Source organism: Acanthochromis polyacanthus, chromosome 1, assembly GCF_021347895.1.
Source record: "Acanthochromis polyacanthus isolate Apoly-LR-REF ecotype Palm Island chromosome 1, KAUST_Apoly_ChrSc, whole genome shotgun sequence".
In the NCBI taxonomy this organism is placed as follows: domain Eukaryota; kingdom Metazoa; phylum Chordata; class Actinopteri; family Pomacentridae; genus Acanthochromis; species Acanthochromis polyacanthus.
The window spans coordinates 63836776-63851896 of record NC_067113.1 but is presented as its reverse complement, the minus strand read 5'-3'; the positions used below and the strand labels follow the sequence as shown (position 1 = coordinate 63851896).

General features: G+C 43.2%; 1 protein-coding gene and 1 long non-coding RNA gene across 2 annotated transcripts in view; both read left to right on the top strand.

Annotated features, from left to right (window-relative positions):
• The window catches only part of ccdc3a (coiled-coil domain containing 3a), a 41556-nt gene that overhangs the window by 15630 nt on the left and 10805 nt on the right, over nucleotides 1-15121 (top strand). The window lies entirely within an intron of this gene.
• LOC127535869 (uncharacterized) lies at nucleotides 13979-14695 on the top strand. Its single transcript, XR_007944754.1, has 3 exons — nucleotides 13979-14098; nucleotides 14314-14453; nucleotides 14541-14695. It is a non-coding gene; the product is annotated as an uncharacterized LOC127535869 (long non-coding RNA).

The following is a 15121-nucleotide window of genomic DNA, read 5'->3' as shown; positions in this document are numbered from 1 at the left end:
GTGAATGCGAGTGTGTTTGTTTGCCCCAGGGCACCGTCCTCTCGCCCTTCCTCTTCACCATCTACACCTCGGACTTCACCTACAACACGGACAGCTGCCATCTCCAGAAGTTCTCTGATGACTCCGCCATTGTGGGCCGTGTGTCTGAGGGGAACGAGCTGGAGTATCGGTCGGTCATCATGGACTTTGTGGACTGGTGTGAGCGCAACCATCTGTGCCTCAACACCAGTAAGACGAAGGAGATGGTGGTCGACTTCAGGAGAAGGACACTCCCACATCCACCAGTGAACATCCAGGGGCAGGACATTGAAACAGTGGACAGTTTCAAGTACCTGGGTGTTCACCTCAACAATAAACTGGACTGGTCCCACAACACTGATGCTCTGTACAAGAAGGGCCAGAGTCGCCTCCACCTTCTGAGGAGGCTGAGGTCCTTCGGAGTGTGCAGACCTCTACTAAGGACTTTCTACGACACTGTGGTAGCCTCTGCTTTCCTCTACGCTGTCGTCTGCTGGGCCCCGGGCAGCACAGAGCGGGACATGAAGAGACTGAACAAGCTGACCAAGAGGGCCAGCTCTGTCCTGGGCTGCCCACTGGACTCTGTGATGGATGTGGGTGAGAAGAGGATGTTGACCAAGCTCTCATCCATCATGGACAACAGCTCCCACCCACTGCACCGGACTGTAGTGGAGCTGAGCAGCTCATTTAGCACAAGACTCAGACACCCTCAGTGCAAGAAGGAGCGCTACCGCAGGTCCTTCATCCCCACTGCCATCAGACTGTATAACACTACTGTGTAGTTGTTATTATGTGCAACATTTATTATCTTGTTCTTGCACTTTCGTGACTTTTGCACTCCTCTGTTTTTTGTTTCTAAGAGCCCTGTAATGTTAAATTTCTCCTTTGTGAGATTAATAAAGTCTATCTTATCTTATCTTATATGTAGACCTGAGACAGACTGGCGACCTGTCCAGGGTGTCCCCTGCCTTCACCCGAGTCAGCTGAGATAGGCTCCAGCACCCCCTGCAACCCTAGTGAGGATAAAGCGGTGTATAGAGAATGGATGGATGGATGGATGGATGGCTTGTAGCTTGTAGAAATGACAGCAGACATGAGATAAATCCAAGAGTTATGATGGGGAAATAATAAAATTGATAATTATTATTCGTATTGATATGTTTAATGGAAGCAGAGCGATGTTCCACAAAGAAAAATAACATTTTCATTTATTAATTTTGCAAAATACGCTTAGTATAATATAAATTTAGCACAAAATTGCTGGTCGGTTTACCACCATAGCCGACATTGATCTGTAAATACATTTTAATTGAGTGACAGCAGTAAAGAAAAATTATTGCAAAGACTGGATTGGTGTCCTGAAGAGCTATTTGTGCCTCTAGAGCTCCATACATAATTCTCTATGTAGTGGTCCCTATATAGGCAGTAGAGAATGAATGGATGATTTCGGACACGACCCATGTTTCTTGATGCTGCGCAGGTCGTTGACCTTGTATCCAGACTTATGATATATCAGAACTTTTTAAAACCACAAGGAGAGCAGTGAAAGTCAATCAATTCACTAAAGTAAATAAACCATGAGATAAAAGACACTAAAATGTTCTAAAGAGCTGAAGGGAGCTGCATTACATGGTAAAAACTTGCACTGATTTTAATTTAGTGTCAATGCTACATGTACACTGACAGTCATTAAAAACTTTGAAACCACATTTTTCAACACAATTTTTATTTTGAAGCCCAAAACTGGATTTTCTTCATATGAATCATTTGTTTAGCATATTGGCATACAGAAACAAAAATCTAAAGTTTCAAGAATGATTTCAAAATAAAGAATTTCACAAAAGAAAACGGCACCTGCCAAACACAAAGTCACAACAGTCAATACCGAGTATGGCCTCCATTTGCTTCGATGCAGGCAGCAATCCGTCGGCACATGCTTTGGACCAGGCTTCCGATTGTGGGTTGGGAACAGCCCATACGTCTGGCTACATCACTGTAGCTCAAACCGGCCTCCACCATACCCAGTGCCCGGAGACGTTGTTCATGTGATAGACACGGCATGATGCTGTTCACTGGACTAACAATGGTGGCCTTTTTTGGGCCTTTATATACACACGCGGACAAAATTGTTGGTACCCCTCAGTTAAAGAAGGAAAAACCCACAATTCTCACTGAAATCACTTGAAACTCACAAAAGTAACAATAAATAAAAATTTATTGAAAATTAAATAATCAAAATCAGCCATCACTTTTGAATTGTTGATTAACATAATTATTTAAAAAAACAAACTAATGAAATAGGGCTGGACAAAAATGATGGTACCCATAACTTAATATTTTGTTGCACAACCTTTTGAGGCAATCACTGCAATTAAACGATTTCTGTATTTGTCAATGAGCGTTCTGCAGCTGTCAGCAGGTATTTTGGCCCACTCCTCATGAGCAAACAGCTCCAGTTGTCTCAGGTTTGATGAGTGTCTTCTCCAAATGGCATGTTTCAGCTCCTTCCACATATGTTCAATGGGATTCAGATCTGGGCTCATAGAAGGCCACTTTAGAATAGTCCAACGCTTTTCTCTCAGCCATTCTTGGGTGTTTTTGGCTGTGTGTTTTGGATCGTTGTCCTGTTGGAAGACCCATGACCTGCGACTGAGACCAAGCTTTCTGACACTAGGCAGCACATTTCTCTCCAGAATGCCTTGATAGTCTTCAGATTTCATCGTACCTTGCACACTTTCAAGACACCCTGTGCCAGATGCAGCAAAGCAGCCCCAAAACATTACTGAGCCTCCTCCATGTTTCACCGTAGGGACAGTGTTCTTTTCTTCGTATGCTTGGTTTTTGAGTCTATGAACATAAGAGTTGATGTGCCTTACCAAAAAGCTCCAGTTTGGTCTCATCTGTCCAAAGGACATTCTCCCAGAAGCTTTGTGGCTTGTCAACATGCATTTTTGCAAATTCCAGTCTCGCTTTTTTATGAGTTTTTTTCAGCAGTGGTGTCCTCCTTGGTCGTCTCCCATGAAGTCCACTTTGGCTCAAACAACGACGAATGGTGTGATCTGACACTGATGTACCTTGGCCTTGGAGTTCACCTTTAATTTCTTTGGAGGTTGCTCTGGGCTCTTTGGATACAATTCCAATGATCCGTCTCTTCAATTTGTCATCAATTTTCCTCTTGCAGCCACGTCCAGGGAGGTTGGCTACTGTCCCGTGGGTCTTGAACTTCTGAATAATATGAGCCACTGTTGTCACAGGAACTTCAAGCTGTTTAGAGATGGTCTTATAGCCTTTACCTTTAAGATGTTTGTCTATAATTTTTTTCGGATGTCCTGGGACAATTCTCTCCTTCGCTTTCTGTTGTCCATGTTCAGTGTGGTACACACCTTTTCACCAAACAGCAGGGTGACTACTTGTCTCCCTTTAAATAGGCAGACTGACTGATTATGAGTTTGGAAACACCTGTGATGTCAATTAAATGACACACCTGAGTTAATCATGTCACTCTGGTCAAATAGTTTTCAATCTTTTATAGAGGTACCATCATTTTTGTCCAGGCCTGTTTCATTAGTTTGTTTTTTTTAAATAATTATGTTAATCAACAATTCAAAAGTAATGGCTGTTTTTGATTATTTAATTTTCAATAAATTTTTATTTATTGTTACTTTTGTGAGTTTCAAGTGATTTCAGTGAGAATTGTGGGTTTTTCCTTCTTTAACTGAGGGGTACCAACAATTTTGTCCACGTGTGTAGGCCTTCAAAACCCATTCTCAAATTATGCAGATACTCACTGAGTATTGCTTGGTGTGTATTTGGTTCACTTTTGCAAAGTGACCAACCCATGTGCAATGAATCATGACAAAATGACAACTCATCATTATCTCAACTACCAGGGCACTAGATCATCAGTAAATCCACAATGAATAATTACAACTCCCCTACAAGTAGAATTCTACGTACATTTCTACCTCAAAGTTTCTATTGACTGTCAGTATAAATGGTAGAATACTATAAATGTTGAATATAAGATTATTTCTCCTCCCTAATTTCTCCCCCAGAGGAGAATCTGTTTGCCTTTCATTGCTCTGTGACTTTCCAGTATTTCATTCTCTTCAATGTTGTGTCCATGTGTGTGTCTTTACATGTCCCCATAATCCTGTTTGTACAGATGATGCTAAGCAGCAGGCAGGTACCACCCGGATGTTTTCACAGGTGGTGTGTGTTTGTGTGTGCATGAGTGTGTCGGGGCGTCCCTCTGAGAGGCTTCCTATGAGCCTGAGGACGAGTTTAAACTGTAAAAAAGGACTCATGTTATGTAATGTGGACTGTAGTGGAAGTGAACAGGAGGTAATAGAGCTGCCTTGAAGTTTCACAACATATTCTGCAACTTGGCTCTTCTGGTTGATGTCCATGCAGACGGCCTTGGTTTTATTTGCCCCAGTTTCTGCCTCCACCCACATACAATATACTGTAAGTGAATGGGATTTCATTTGCAATACTCAGTGGAGTGAAAGAATAATTCTTGATTTCATGGTCTAATGCACATCCAATGCAATAACTAATCCCTAATTTGATTATGACTGCAGAATATTACAGTCGTGGTCAAAAATTTACATACACTTGTAAAGAACATAATGTCATGGCTCTCTTGAGTGTCCAGTTATTTCTACAACTCTGATTTTTCTCAGATACAGTGATTGGAACAGATACTTCTTTGTCACAAAAAAACATTCATGAAGTTTGGTTCTTTTATGACTTTATTATGGGTTAACAGAAAAAGTGACCAAATCTGCTGGGTCAAAAATATGCATACAGCAATGCTAATATTTGGTTACACGTCCCTTGGCCATTTTCACTTTAGATGCTTTCGGTAGCCATCCACAAGCTTCTGGTTGAATCTTTGACTGCTCCTCTTGACAAAAAAAAAAAAAATCAGTGCAGTTCAGTTAAATTTGTTGGCTTTCTGACATGGACTTGTTTCTTCAGCATTGTCCACATGTTCTCAATGGGGTTTAAGTCAGGACTTTGGTAAGGCCATTCTCATTGTCCTGTTGGAACACCCAACTGTGGCCAAGACCCAACCTTCGGGCTGATCATTTTAGGTTATCTTGAAGAATTTGAAGGTAATCCTCCTTCTTCATTATCCCATTTACTCTCTGTAAAGCACCAGTTCCATAGGCAGCAAAACAACTCCACAGCATAATACTACCACCACCGTGCTTGGCGGTAGGCATGGTGTTCTTGGGGTCAAAGGCCTCACCTTTTCTCCTCCAAACATATTGCTCGGCATTGTGGCCAAACAGCTCGATTTTTGTTTCGTCTGACCACAGAACTTTCCTCCAGAAGGTCTTATCGTTGTCCATGTTATCAGCAGCGAACTTCAGTTGAGCCTTAAGGTGTCGCTTTTGGAGCAAGGACTTCCTTCTTGAACGGCAGCCTCTCAGTTCATGGCAATGCAAAACACACGACCATGGACACTCATACTTGTGTTCCAGCAGCTTCTAATTCTTGGCAGATCTGTTTTTTGGTGGTTCTTGGTTGACTCTCAACCCTCCTGACCAATTTTCTCTCAGCAGCAGGTAATAGCTTGCATTTTCTTCCTGATCGTGGCAGTGACAAAACAGTGCCATGCACTTTATACTTACAAACAATTGTTTGCACTGTTGCTCTTGGGACCTGCAGCTGCTTTGAAATGGCTCCAAGTGACTTTTCAAGTGAATGATTCGCTTTTTCAGATCCGTGCTGAGCTCCTTTGACTTTCCCGTTGTAGCGTTTGTGGGCATTTGTATTTACTGAGCCCTGTTTAAATGGCCTCAGAGAAGTAACCAGCTGTAGTCACTCATAATCACTCACAAGAAGTTAAGAGGCAATGCTATGAAGCTCATTTCATTGACAACTTTCTAAGTCAACAAAATTGCTAATTCATGTTGCTGTATGTATATTTTGACAAAGCAGATTTGGTCACTTTTTCTGTTAACCCATAATAAAGTCATAAAAGACCCAAACTTCATGAATGTTTTTTGTGACAAAGAAGTATCTGTTCCAATCACTATCAGAGAAAAATCAGAGTTGTAGAAATAACTGGAACCTCAAGAGAGCCATGACATTATGTTCTTTACAAGTGTAAAGTGCCTTGCGAAAGTATTCGGCCCCCTTGAACTTTTCAACCTTTTGCCACATTTCAGGCTTCAAACATAAAGATATAAAATTTAAATTTTTTGTCAAGAATCAACAACAAGTGGGACACAATCGTGAAGTGGAAGGAAATTTATTGGATATTTTAAACTTTAACAAATAAAAACCTGAAAAGTGGGGTGTGCAATATTATTCGGCCCCTTTACTTTCAGTGCAGCAAACTCACTCCAGAAGTTCAGTGAGGATCTCTGAATGATCCAATGTTGTCCTAAATGACTGATGATGATAAATAGAATCCACCTGTGTGTAATCAAGTCTCCGTATAAATGCACCTGCCCTGTGATAGTCTCAGGGTTCTGTTTAAAGTGCAGAGAGCATCATGAAGACCAAGGAACACACCAGGCAGGTCCGAGATACTGTTGTGGAGAGGTTTAAAGCCGGATTTGGATACAAAAAGATTTCCCAAGCTTTAAACATCTCAAGGAGCACTGTGCAAGCAATCATATTGAAATGGAAGGAGTATCAGACCACTGCAAATCTACCAAGACCCGGCCGTCCCTCTAAACTTTCACCTCCAACAAGGAGAAGACTGATCAGAGATGCAGCCAAGAGGCCCATGATCACTCTGGATGAACTGCAGAGATCTACAGCTGAGGTGGGAGAGTCTGTCCATAGGACAACAATCAGTCGTACACTGCACAAATCTGGCCTTTATGGAAGAGTGGCAAGAAGAAAGACATTTCTCAAAGATATCCAAAAAGTTTCGTTTAAAGTTTGCCACAAGCCACCTGGGAGACACACCAAACATGTGGAAGAAGGTGCTCTGGTCAGATGAAACCAAAAATCAAACTGTTTGGCCACAATGCAAAACGATATGTTTGGCATAACAGCAACACAGCTCATCACCCTGAACACACCATCCCCACTGTCAAACATGGTGGTGGCAGCCTCATGGTTTGGGCCTGCTTTTCTTCAGCAGGGACAGGGAAGATGGTTAAAATTGATGGGAAGATGAATGGAGCCAAATACAGGAGCATTCTGGAAGAAAACCTGTTGGAGTCTGCAAAAGACCTGAGACTGGGACGGAGATTTATCTTCCAACAGGACAATGATCCAAAACATAAAGCCAAATCTACAATGGAATGGTTCACAAATAAATGTATCCAGGTGTTAGAATGGCCAAGTCAAAGTCCAGACCTGAATCCAATGGAGAATCTGTGGGCAGAGCTGAAGACTGCTGTTCACAAACGCTCTCCATCCAACCTCACTGAGCTCGAGCTGTTTTGCAAGGAAGAATGGGCAAGAATTTCAGTCTCTCGATGTGCAAAACTGATAGAGACATACCCCAAGTGACTTGCAGCTGTAATTGCAGCAAAGGGTGGCGCTACAAAGTATTAATGCAAGGGGGCCGAATAATATTGCACACCCCACTTTTCAGGTTTTTATTTGTTAAAAAAAGTATAAAATATCCAATAAATTTCGTTCCACTTCACAATTGTGTCCCACTTGTTGTTGATTCTTGACAAAAAATTAAAATTTTATATCTTTATGTTTGAAGCCTGAAATGTGGCGAAAGGTTGAAAAGTTCAAGGGGGCTGAATACTTTCACAAGGCACTGTATGTAAACTTTTGACCTTGACTGTAGCTCCATCACTCTATCATTGATCAGACCTCACTGAGAACATTTCCCCATTAGTTATTTCTTCACAAAATTATGCTTAAATATGATTCACTTGGTTGAAGTGACAGTTTGAAACTGAAATATTTACTAAATATTGAAAATTGAGACAATTCAGTGATTGCAAATTGCTTTTCCTAAAAAAAAAAAAAAAAAAAAATGCTGCCTCAAGTATGGTTTATGTTAAATATAAGTATAATGTGTTGATATTTATTAGAAGATAGCACAACTGAGATTGCTTATTATGATAAACTCAACTCTGAATATGCAGGTTGAGACCTTACAGTGTTGTAAAAATGCTATTTTACTGACTAAGTATTAGACACCTATGAATACTAATAGCAAACTGTTCACCAGAAGGTTATTACTGGTTTAACACTACTGGCAAACTTTTGTATCAAACCACCAGGCAACATGCTGCCAACAACAGCAAACTTCTTCATGTTGCCAGAATGTTCCTGGACGTTTGTCACTGGTAACCAACACTGGCAAACTTCATTTGCATTTTTACAGCATTTCGATGGCAAATTATTGTCTTCGTTGCAAATAAACCTTGAATATTTTGCTTTTGTAACATAGCATTGTGGAACATTTTCAGTTTACGATGTAGCATGTGGTTATGTCTGGACATTCAAGGACTCTACAAAACAGCAAGTACTACTAGTATTTAACAGTCTTTAAATGAAAAATGGTTCCACAGGCATTACAAGTGCCTCAATGATCTCTTTGTAAGGTATTCTGCAGAAAGTAGGACCACCATCATTAAAATACAGAACATAACTAGAATAGAAGCAGGTGATAGATTTCTTTATGATTTCTGTTGGTATGTCTGTCATTGAACATGATTAGCAGGATATTCTGAGCTTGTCCACTACCATTATGTCAGAGGAAAAGCAGTTAATATATTTGAATGACATTTTTAATTTCCAGCTTTGCGTATGCTGAGAAGACCTCGATAACCTCACGAGCACAAGATAAAATCTCTGAACACACTGGTACAAAAGCACCAGAAAACAGCAACTTATTTCCTCCTTGTGTAAAATAGCAGCTAAAACATGAAGGACACTGTAAGTTTCAACATGACCCCGATTAAGAACTGAAAGACCTTCTGCTCAGTATGAGGATGAGGCCTGTTGGTTCTCTTCATGACAGAACTGAAAGACAAACTCAGTTTTTTTTGTCTGTATAAAGAAGAGAGTGTAACAAGAGGTCAACTCAGATTAATTTTGAAACTTAAAGCAACATCACCTATCATCTTCCGTTATATTGATCATTATGCTGCAGCTTCTGCAATATTAGCATGTGTCTGTGCCAATGCAGTATAATTCAACTAAGCTGAGACGTCTAATAACTGAGTGACTTTTTCCACCATATAAATCCTGTCTAGTAATAAAAATAACCTTCAGAGCTTTAGTTTTGTTTAACCCTCATGTCATCCTGCAGGTCAAAATTGACCCGTTTTAAAGTCTGAAAATGTGGAAAAAAATGTTTTCACAGTGAAACTTCTGATGTCCACATTTTCAACATTTTTTTGGAGGAAAAAAAGAAAATGTTAAAAATGTTTGAATATTCAACAAAAAAAAAATCTACCAAAATCCAGCAAAATTTGCTGGATTTTGGTTGATTTTTTTGAATATCAGTAAGAATTTTACTGATATACATGTAATCATGTTAGATGTTTTTAAGATTTTTTTGGAAGATTTTAACTATTTTTTTACTAGAATTTTCTTGGCAAATTTGGGGGATTTTTTTTAAACAATAAAACTTTTAAGGGAAACTTTTAAGGAATTCCTGAAGGTTTCGCAAAATTTCAGAAATTTGGGGATATTATTTTGCTGAATTTTGGGATTTTTTTCAGACAATAAAACAATATTTTTTGGTGCCCATAAATGAGGACAACAGGAGGGTTAAATCAGGACCACCAGCATTAGCACATCAGTAACTGTGTGATTCCCCCCCCCCGGTTTAGTATAAAGACTGAAAAATTTAGCTAGCCTTGTTGGAATTTGTCAGTTTTACACTTAAGTTTGTGGACAGATTAAATAACAACAAGAACAACAACAAAAAGACAATATGCTTATTAGTGTGCTTTAGAAATGCTTTCGTAAGATAGTTTTGGACTTTCAAGATAGCTAGCTAGCTGTTTCCTTGTTGCAGTATTTAGCCTAAGCTAAAAATTTTGACAGGTTTTAGTTGCATGCCTAACATACACAAACTATCTTCTCACCAATTGTACTTCCTGAAATATCAGATTATCTTACGGAAATCAACCATAGTTTTTAAACTAGAAAATTTGTTGAGACCATAGTTGTTGCTTTTTTGGAACAGTACAACTTTGCCATTACAGTTTTCACATAGGAAACTTTTTGGAACTTATACTGTGTTTGTAAAACTGACAAGCTAGAAGAACAACAGCCCTGACCTCGCCTGACACCACTACACAGTGCATTTGTTTGCAAAATGTGACAAATACTGTATGCACAGAACATGGTGCCCATTTATAGAATATTCTAGTACAAAGGTTCTCAACCCTGTTCCTCAGGACCCACTGTCCTGCATGTTTTAGATGCTTCCCTGCTCCAACACACCTGACTCAAATGATCAGGTCATCATCAGGCTTCTGCAGAGGCTTGATGACGAGCTGATCATTTGAATCAGGTGTGTTGGAGCAGGGAAGCATCTAAAACATGCAGGACAGTGGGTCCTGAGGAACAGGGTTGAGAACCACTGTTCTAGTATCTATACACTTCTGTTCAAGAGTTTGAAGTCACTTAGAAGTGCCCCCTTTTTTTTTTGAAAGAAAAGCATTTTCTTTCAATGATAACAATTTTAAATGAATTATAAATCCAGTATATGTATGTACATTCCACTTTAATTTAATGGGTGAGCCAGTGTCTGACGACTGGGGTGTTTCGGAGTTCCCTGAACAAGAACAGAAAGATAGCGTTTAGGAAATTGCACGATGCAAGATTGGATTACGGCCGTTTTTTGTGCAATATTTTCATCTGTGTGTAATGATGAACCCGGAAATGTGAGTCGCGCTGTGTACGTTGAAGCCGTGAATAGAGAACGGATAGATGGATATTCTGGTTTGTCGGACAAATGTGTTTATATTACCCGCTGTGGTAATCACATCTGAAAGTGTCACAGTTCCGCTCCTCTGTCCTGTCTGTCTGTCTGTCTGGTTGTCTCCCATCCGCTCCTCTGCCCTGTCTCTGTCTGGTTGTCTCCCATCCGCTCCTCTGCCCTGTCTTTCCCCTGCAGCTCGGTGCCTGAGTGGAGTCTAGCTTCTCAAGCTGACTCCACTCAGGCAATCAACTATCTCCATGGCTCCCGGACAGCTGACGATCATTCACTAACGACTCACCTCTGCAATAAGTACCGGCTCAGCCTTCCACTCCCTGCCAGAGGGTCGGGTCCCCTCCAGACCCGACCCTCCGTCCTGTCCGGCCCCCGGGCCGTCCGCCGGAGGCGGACCCTCCGGCGAGTCCAGCTTCGGCCGGTCCCGCCTCCAGGTCACCCTCTGAAGAGGACCCTCAGGCCCACTCATCCCCAGCCAGTCCGACCTACGGTCCGCCCGCCGGAACGGACCCTCCGCCCACCGGAACGGACCCTCCGGCCCACTCATCCCCAGCCAGTCCGACCTACGGTCCGCCCGCCGGAACGGACCCACCGCCCTCCGGAGCGGACCCTCCGCCCTGTCCATCCCCGGCCTGTCCAGCCTCCGGAGCGGACCCTCCGCCCTGTCCATCCCCGGCCTGTCCAGCCTCCGGAGCGGACCCTCCGCCCTGTCCATCCCCGGCCTGTCCAGCCTACGGTCCGTCCTCCGGAGCGGACCCTCCGCCCTGTCCATTCCCGGACAGTTCTGCCTTCGGGCCGACCCCCGGAGCTACTGTCTGGCCAGCCCAGTCCCCGTCCTGCCCTGCTCTCAGTTCAGTCCGGTCCAGTCCTCGTCCTGCCCTGCTCTCAGTTCAGTCCGGTCCAGTCCCCGTCCTGCCCTGCTCTCAGTTCAGTCCGGTCCAGTCCCCGTCCTGCCCTGCTCTCAGTTCAGTCCGGTCCAGTCCTCAGCTTCGCTCAGCTCAGTCTCAGTCCAGTCCTCAGCTTCGCTCAGCTCAGTCTCAGTCCAGTCCTCAGCTTCGCTCAGCTCCACTCAGTTCAGTCCAGTCTTAGTTCAGTCCCTCTCCCATTTCTCTCCCTCCTGTCCTTCCCTCCCTCCTGTCCTTCCCTCCCTCCTGTCCTTCCGTCCCTCCTGTCGTTTCGGTCCCTCCCGTCTGTTCCCCTTGTTTTCTGCCCTTCCTGTCCTTTTGGTCCCTTCTGTTCCGTCTGGTCCCTATGTCTGTATGCGTGTCTCTGTCTGCTCCTTGGTTGCCCCGGTGGGTTTGGTTGGGTCCATGGGGCGCCGGGAGGCGCCCGTTGAGGGGGGGTGCTGTCACAGTTCCGCTCCTCTGTCCTGTCTGTCTGGTTGTCTCCCATCCGCTCCTCTGCCCTGTCTTTCCCCTGCAGCTCGGTGCCTGAGTAGAGTCTAGCTTCTCAAGCTGACTCCACTCAGGCAATCAACTATCTCCATGGCTCCCGGACAGCTGACGATCATTCACTAACGACTCACCTCTGCAATAAGTACCGGCTCAGCCTTCCACTCCCTGCCAGAGTGTTAAACAAGAACCACGCAGTTTGGTTTGCTCTCTAGCCCTCTACACGATCTGTTTTTGAGTTCCTGCCATAATTTCTGACCTTGTTTTCTCCTGCCTCCCTCAGTTCAGCTGTCCGGGATCCCCCGCCATCCTCCTTCCCCTCCGGCTCTCCCCGACAAGCCTTCACCAGTTTCTCCTGCCTGGACCCCCCCACTCTTGCCTGGACCCCCCCCACTCTTGCCTGGACCCCCCCCACTCTTGCCTGACCCCCACTCCTGCCCGTGACCCCCCGCTCCTACACCCTGGTTTTCCCCCACCTAGCCACCATTTTCACCCCCAACAATAAACCACTTGCATTCAGCCAGCCCTGGTAGTGTGGCTTTCTGCTCGGGTCCACCTGCTCAGTCCGTGACAGAAAGTGGTTTATACCAGCGGATTCATGAAAATCTAAGCTTTCCATCGGCGTATAGTGTTTGTAAAATCGCGTTTGCAGTTTCAGACATTTAGGAAATTGCTTATGCAGATCTCAAAATGTACCACGGGCAGGACACTGAAGCGCAACGGATTAAAGTAATCCTTCAATGCGTTATCAGGCACTACTTTGACATACTGCACTGCACTGCTAACGGGCTCAGGGCTTCTCCGGTACATCAGCAGGAACTGTGATATCAACGTAACGACTGCTCCGGAGAACACGGAAATCAGTATTAAGTAAACCAAACGTTTAGCCGCGGTAACAAAGCAAGTTCCATCTGGTCGCTGTCACAGCTGCCATATCACCTGCTTTGCTACGATTCTGACAGCCGACAGCACAATAAGAAGACATATTTAGCGTAATATATGCTTGCAATATCACGACTTGGCCAGGTAAACAGGCTTTGTTTTGAACCGGGTCTGCGCGCGCAGCTGCCTAATTAAGTATGCATATGTCATGTGAAAGGAGTCTCGGGCTGAATCCCAAACCGCCCCCTACACACTACTAGTGATGGGACGAGCGACACTGGTGCATCAGCACTGTGCCGAGAGCTCAAGAGGGAAACCTCGTATCGGTGTGTGTATTGCTTTAAGAAAGAATCACGTGACCGATACAGGAACTGTATCGTTTGGATGTGCCGCGCCAAAGTGTGTTTATCAGGAAACAAACTGTATCAACATGTCGTGGGTTTGTCGGATGGAGTTTTGCTTGATCACGGATCGTTCTAGGAAGTTTTCCCCGGTGTGGAATAATTTTGATCTCGTGACGCCAAACAAGGTAAATCTTTGTCTCCTTTATATACTATTTTTTACGGTGGCGCATTGCACTCACTTTATCAGTTTATCAAGTGAATGACCTGTGATACATATGATAGTCAGTTAAAGAGCCTTACAGTTGCTTTATTCATGTTATCATGTAATTATGAGATCCCGATCTCGTAATCATGAGATAGGGTGTCTATTTTTTTAACAAGTGAATGCAATGTTCTGGTAAGAGGTTTGAATTGTTTTCAGATAAATTAACTTTTTTTGTTATTGTAGGTGAAGTGTCGGCTCTGCTCCACAGAGCTATCTTATATCAATAAGAGCACTTCATCAATGCTGAGGCATTATAGAGCTCGGCATGGCAATGAAGAATTGGCAGATACTCGTGAGAGTACCCCAGGTATGTTGAAATTCTCTCTAAAAATTGTGCTAAAAAAAAACATGCATGCAAACAGACAGGCTCCAGGCCTGGTATCGAACCTCCAACCCTCTTGCTGTGAGGCGACAGTGCTAACCACTACAACACCATGTCGTCTTATGTTTATTTGATATTGTTTGTAAAAATTACAGTCCTTTTATTAAGCTTTTGACAAAATAGTTCCTTTTGGCTTGCAGTTCCTAACAAGCAAGCAGTGGATGAGGCAGTGGTCAATATGATCATCAAAGACTGTCAGCCACTCAGCTTTGTTGAAAATGAGGGATTCAGGGAGCTCCTGAAGCTTATTGTACCCTCATATACTCTACCAAGCAGGAAGGTATGTTTAAGAATCTTTATTATATGTTTGTACTAACTATATAACTATATTTTATTGGTGTAACAGTATTTGTATGGTTATTTTCAGACCATCAAGGACTTGGTGAGCCAGAGATATGAGGAGGAAAAGGAGAAAACCAAAAAGGACCTCCAGAGTGCCGTTGCTGTTACTTTAACAGCTGATATGTGGACGTCTATGAATATGGAGGCATATCTAGCTGTTACTGGCCACTATGTGGACAAAGAAAGCCATGAACTCCATTCATCAGTCTTGGCAGTGCAGCATTTTCCTCAGAAACACACTGCAGAAAACATTGCCACGGTTAAAAGGAGCCTCATGGAGGAGTGGGGCATAGCAGGAAAGGTCAGGTGTCTTGTCACTGATGCAGCAGCAAACATGACTGCATGTGCTCGAATGCTGCAAATACGGCATACCATTTGTATAGCCCATTCCCTGAATTTAATTGTGAGAAAATCATGTGATCAAATCCCAACAATAACTGAAATACGCAACAAAACACGACACATTGTGACATACTTTCGATCGAGCGTGACTGCTAAAGAGAAGCTCACTCAAATACAGCAACAGCTGGGAACACCGGGCCATAAATTAATAAACGAGGTGCCAACACGATGGAACAGTACCTACCAAATGTTTGAAAGAATGAC